The following is a 6,810-nucleotide window of genomic DNA, read 5'->3' on the forward strand; positions in this document are numbered from 1 at the left end:
CCTCATGTCTTCCCCCTTTTAACTCCCTCCTCGACCATCTCCCCAACTCCTTTTCCCTCCCTTCTCCTCTCTTTTTCCCTCCTTCCCCCCCCACCCCTTGTCTGAGGTACTTGAAGAGGCTACTACGCTCCCCATCCACCCATAGCCCCCGATGGAGTCTCCCCTTCCTTCTGCCTTCGCCCTCCTCCCTCGTGTCTTCCCCGTCTTAACTACCTTCTCAACCATCCCTTCAACTCCTTTTCCCTCCCTTTTTCCCTCCTTCCCCCCATAATAATAATAATGGTATTTGTTAAGTGCTTACTATGTGCAAAGCACTGTTCTAAGCACTGGGGGGATACAAGGTGATCAGGTTGTCCCACGTGGGGCTCACAGTCCTAATCCCCATTTTACAGATGAGGGAACTGAGGCACAGAGAAGTGACTTGCCCAAAGTCACGCAGCAGACAAGTGGCGGAGCCGGGATTGGAATCCACGACCTCTGACTCCCAAGCCTTGTATTTCCCAAGCGCTTAGTACAGTGCTCTGCACACAGTAAGCACTCAATAAATACTATTGAGTGAATGAATGAATGAATGCTGCTCGTATCCCATGTCTGAGGAACTTGAAAAGGCCCCCACATTCCCTATTCACCTGTAATAATAATAATAATGATAGTAATGATTATGGTATTTAAGTGCTTACTATGTGCCAGGCACTGTTCCAAGTGCTGGCGTAAATACTAGGTAATTGGGTTAGACACAGTTCCTGTCCCACAGAAGGCTCACAGTCTTAATCCTTTTAGATTTTTACAGTCTTTTAGACTGTGAGCCCACTGTTGGGTAGGGACTGTCTCTATATGTTGCCAACTTGTACTTCCCAAGCGCTTAGTACAGTGCTGTGCACACAGTAAGCGCTCAATAAATGTGATTGATTGATTGATTGATTAATCCCCATTTTACAGATGAGGGATCTGATGCACAGAAAAGTTAAATGACTTGCCTAAGGTTACACATCAAAGTGGCGGAGCTGGGATTAGAACCCATGACCTTCTGACTCTCAGGCCCCAGAGGGAGCTTCCCCTTCCTTCTGCCTTCGCCCTCCTCCCTCGTGTCCTCCCCTCTTAACCTCCCTTCTTGACCATCTCTCCAACTCCTTTTCTCTCCCTTCCCTTTCTCCCTCTGCCCCATGTCTGAGGTCCTTGAAGAGGCTCCCCCACTCCCCATTCACCCCTAGCCCCCGAGGGAGCCTCTCCTTCCTTCTGCCTTTTCCCTCTTCCCTCGTGGCTCCCGCCAACTCTCTTCTCGACCATCTCTCCGACTCCTTTTCCCTCCCTTCCCCTCTCCCCCACCCCATGTCTGAGATACTTGAAAAGCCTCCCACACTCCCCATTCACCTGTAATAATAATAAATATGGTATTAGAACAGTGCTTTGCCCATAGTAAGCACTTAATAAATGCCATTATTATTATTGTTTGTTAAGCACTTACTATGTGCCAGGCACTGTTCTAAGCGCTGGAGTAAATTCAGGGTAATCGGGTTAGGCACAGTCTGTGTCCCACAGAGGGCTCACATTCTTAATCCCCATTTTACAGATGAGGGAAGTGAGGCACAGAGAAGTTAAGTGACCTGCCTAAGGTCACACAACGAACAAGTGGCAGAGCTGGGATTAGAACCCATGACCTTCTGACTCTCAGGCCCCCGAAGGAGCCTCCCCTTCTGTCTGCCTTCGCCCTCCTCCCTCATGTCCTCCCCTCTTATCTTGACCATCTCTCCAACTCCTTTTCCCTCCCTTCCCCTCTCTTTTCCCCTTCTTCTCCCCCACCCCATGTCTGAGGTACTTGAAGAGGCTCCCACACTCCCCAGCCACCTGTAGCCCCCGAGGGAGCCTTTTTTCCACCCAGTGGGTAGATCCCGGACCTGGGAGTTGGGAGGACCCGGGTTCTAATGCCGGTTCCGCCTCGTGTCTGCGGTGTGACTTTGGGCAAGTCACTTTGCTGCTCTGTGCCTCAGTTACCTCATCTAAAGTGGTGATGTGAGTCCAATATGGGACAGGGACTATGCCCAACCCAATTGCCTTGTATCCACCCAGTACTTAGTAAAGTGCCTGGCACATAGTAAGCTCTTAACTAATACCATAATTATTATTTTTCCTCTCCAACCACCCCCCTCCCTTCTGCCCTCTCCCTGTCCAATGTGTCCCCTTTCCTCCTTTCTAATAATAATAATAATAATGTTGGTATTTGTTAAGCACTTACTATGTGCAAAGCACTGTTCTAAGCGCTGGGGAGGTTACAAGGTGATCAGGTTGTCCCCTGGGGAGCTCACAATTTTAATCCCTATTTTACAGATGAGGTAACTGAGGCTCAGAGAAGTTAAGTGACTTGCCCAGAGTCACACAGCTGACAATTGGCGGAGCTGGGATCTGAACCCATAACCCCTGACTCCAAAGCCCGTGCTCTTTCCACTGAGCCACACTGCTTCTCATCTCTTCAAACCTTTTTCCCTCCTTCACCCCTGTCCTGTCTCTAAGGTATTTGAAGAAGCCCCCTCACTCCCCTTCACTCATTCATTCAGTCGTATTTATTGAGCGCTTACTGTGTGCAGAGCACTTACTGAGCGCTTGCAAAGCAAAACAAAATAGAGACAATTCCTACTCAACAACGGGTTCACAGTCTAGAAGGGGGGAGACAGACATCAAAACAAGTAAACAGGCATCAATAGCATCAAAATAAATAAATATAATTATAAATATATATATATATAATCATTAATAAAATAGAATGAACCTTCTCTCCCCTTTTCCTTCTCTTACCCGCCCCCGTCCATCCTCTCCTTTCTCATTCATTCATTCAGTCATGTTTATTGAGTGCTTACTGTGTGTAAAGCACTGTACAAAGTGCTGGGAAAGTACAATTCAGCAATAAACAGACACATTCCTTGCTCACACCGTTCTCCTTCATGCCCTTCTCCCCCTTCTCCTTTCTTCCCTTCTCTCCCATCCCTTCATTTAGTTTTCCCTTCCTTATCCTTTCCTACTCTCCTTTCCCCCACGTTCACCCCTGAGGTACTTGAAGAGGCCCCTCACTCCCCTTCCATCCTTAGCCCACTGGGGAGCCTCCCCATCTCTTCTCCCTCCTCTCCATGTCCCCTTTCCCCCTCACCCCTGCCCCATGTCTGAATTATTTACAGAAGCCCTGGCACTCACCGTTTTCCCTCTCTTCTCAGCTGGGAGCTCCAAGGAAGACATTCCCTTCCCAGTCAGTCAGCCAAATCATATTTATTAAGCACTTACTGTGCGCATAGCACGGTACTAAGTGCTTGGGAGAGTACAATATAACAATATAGCAGACGCATTCCCTGCCCACAACGATCTTACAGAGAGTAGAAGAGACAGACATTAATATAAATAAAATTACATATGGATATATAAGTTCTGGGGGGCTGGGATGGGGATGAATAAAGGGAGTGAGTCAAGGCGATGCAGAAGGGAGTGGGAGAAGAGGAACCTTAGTCAGGGAAGACCTCTTGGAGGAGATGGGCCTTCAATAAGGGTTTGAAGGTGGGGAGAGTCATTGTTGGATATGAAGAGGAAGGGCGTTCCAGGCCAGAGGCAGGACGTCGGCGAGATGGTGGTGGTGAGATAGACAAAATCGACGTACAATGAGAAGGTTGGCATCAGAGGAACGAAATGTGCTGGATAGGTTGTAGTAGGAGAGTAGTGAGGTGAGGTAGGAGGGGTCAAAGTGATTGAGTGCTTTAGAGCCAGTGGTAGTAATAATAAATGTATTTTTTAAGCACTTACTATGTGCTAAACACTGCTCTAAGCCCTGGGGTAGGTACACGTTAATGGGGTTGGACACAGTCTCCATCCCACATGGGGCTCAGTCTTAATCCCCCTCCCCTCCCCACAGCACCTGTATATATGTTTGTACAGATTTATTACTCTATTTATTTTCCTTGTACATATTTACTATTCTATTTATTTTATTTTGTTAATATGTTTTGTTTTGTTGTCTGTCTCCCCCTTCTAGACTGTGAGCCCGCTGTCGGGTAGGGACCGTCTCTAGATGGGGCCAACTTGTACTTCCCAAGCGCTGAGTACAGTGCTCTGCACACAGTAAGTGCTCAATAAATACGATTGATTGATTGATTGAGCCCGCTGTTGGGTAGGGACCGTCTCTATATGGGGCCAACTTGTACTTCCCAAGCGCTGAGTACAGTGCTGTGCACACAGTAAGTGCTCAATAAATACGATTGAATGAATTAATCCCCATTTTACAGATGAGGGAGCTGGGGCACAGAGAAGGTAAGTGATGTGAGCAGCGTGGCTCAGTGGAGAAGAGCACGGGCTTTGGAGTCAGAGGTCATGGGTTCGAATCCCGGCTCCGCCACATGTCTGTTGTGTGACCTTGGGCAGTCACTTAACTTCTCTGAGCCTCAGTTACCTCATCTGTAAAATGGGGATTAAGACTGTGAGCCCCATGTGGGACAACCTGATCACCTTGTATCCACCCCCAGCGCTTAGAACAGTGCTCTTCACATAGTAAGCGCTTAACAAATGCCATTATTATTATTATTATTATGTGTCCAAGATCACACAGCAGACTAGTGACAAAACTTGGATTAAAATCCACGTCCTTTAGACTCCCAGGCCCTAAGCCAAGCTGCTGGGGTTGACTGCAGGCATGGTCCCCTCTGAACCCAGAGATCCAATCCTTACCCCTGAGATTCCCAAGACTCTCCATTTAAGGGTCTGAAGGGGAAAGGAATATTCCTCTCCAATGATTCACCAGGCTCCTCGCCCCGCAAACCTCTTCCTCAGGGCAGGAATCTGACATCTTTGCATACGGCGTACAGGTCCGAGTGACCGCTACCAAAGGGAATTACTTTCCCTGGCCCTTCGAAGTGTAGTTAGGATTCTCCCTGCTCCCCAAGCATTGGAGTCAGTACTCACAGAAAACTGGGGATGGCTGCTGCCACTTCTGCTGATCAACTGTGGTGTTTATTAAGTGCTTACTGTGTGCCAAGCGCTGGGGTAGATTTAGTACATTAGGACCAGGACACCATCCCCGGCCAGTGTGGTGCTCACAGTCGAAGGGATGGTAGATCTTTTTCCTAGCCCCTGACTGGTGCTGAAATCACCCATCTAAAGCCGAACATCTGTGCACACACTGATAGACGTCACCATGCTATCCCCCACATTCGGCCCTTCTTAGGTTTTGTGTTCAAAGGGAGTGTTATCTGATGGTTAGAGCATTGCTTGGAGCCTGTTGTTGGGTAGGGACCGTCTCTGTATGTTGCCAACTTGTACTTCCCGTCGCTTAGTACAGTGCTGTGCACACAGTAAGCGCTCAATAAATGATTGAATGAATGAATGAATTAATGGTCTCCTACTCTCACCCAATTCCTTTGCTAGCTGGATTGCTGTAAGACCCTGGGCAAGTTACTGCTTTGAGGCCTCAGTTTCTCCAACTCTATAACAGAATAACTTCCTTTACTCACATTATATGATGGATGTAGGGAAGATTAATGAGGTGTTTGTAGCCCATTTACCACTCTGAAAAACAGAGGTGTGCTTGCCACGTAGCCCAAAAAAACTCAGGAAATAGGGAATCATTTTTTTGTAGTTGACATACAGCGTAGCATCAGCATCAAGCAAGTCATCTTGTGAATGGTTTTGATACTTATAAAATGAGGGTGACAGAGAAACAGTGTGGCCTCAGGGAAAGCACACAGGACTGGGAGTTCTAGTTCCAGCTTTGCCACTTACCTGCTATGTGACCATGGCAAATCACTTAACTTCTCTGTGCCTCAGTTAACTCATCTGTAAAATAGGGTTAACTATCCCCTCAGAATGTCAGCCCCACATGGGAAGGGGACGAGTTGTGATTGTTTCTGCCCTAGTGTTTTCCAGATATCACAGTTATTATTATTACCCTGGGCTATAAGAATTAATTGATGTCTGTAAAGCGATTTGAGGTCTTCAATCTCACACTATACACTTTTAAAACACTTTTGAGGAGTCTTGTGTATGCTCTAATGAAAGCTGTGCATTAAGTTTTTGCCCCATTAGTTGCTCTAAAATGCTGTTTTTTGGAAGGCAAGGTTGGGAGGTGCTGTAGTGACTTTTCATTAGATTCTGGGTGCTACGTTGTACGTAGCTTGCTGAGACGGGAGTCTGATGCAGCATTCATAACCTGTAGTAACAGAGCAATTATCTATCCGCACATTGTAACCACCAGTCGCAATGCAATTATCTATCTTTATGACTTAGATATTGACTGGGATTGAGTTTTATAGAGGGAATGTGTTTTGCCCCTTAGTTTGAAAAAATGCCTGACAGTGGGATATGACACTTGAAGGTAGAGCCCAGGAGAGTGGGGTGGGAGAGATTTGTCATCTTCCCTGTTTTTCCTATTCCTCTTCCCTTTGTGTATGCTGACAGGAGAATAATCGGGCCTCTAAGAGGTGGAGTCCGGCTGGCAGGGCCTAACAGCAAAATCTGTTGGATAGAGGCACTTTGAGAAGAAAAGGATCTCATGAACAGGAGGGATCCGCAAAAGGGTCTGGAGTAGGGATTTGATTTTGTTCCCCTTTCCCCTTCCTTCCATGAGCACTGCTTGGTGTGCTCAGAGCCAGATGTTTGGAAAGAGTCCCTCATCTCTTTGGTGTCATGTTAATGCAGCTCTGCCCTGCCAGCTGCATTCTCAATTACACAGTGAATCTAGGATTTTTTCCCCCACCACTAAAAGGAACAAAGTGCTTGCACATAAAGGTGATGAATAGAGAGAGTTTCAACTAAATCTGCTTTGTATGCTCTACTGTGTCTTAC

The sequence above is a fragment of the Tachyglossus aculeatus genome, chromosome 3 (genome assembly GCF_015852505.1).
Source record: "Tachyglossus aculeatus isolate mTacAcu1 chromosome 3, mTacAcu1.pri, whole genome shotgun sequence".
Taxonomy (NCBI): domain Eukaryota; kingdom Metazoa; phylum Chordata; class Mammalia; order Monotremata; family Tachyglossidae; genus Tachyglossus; species Tachyglossus aculeatus.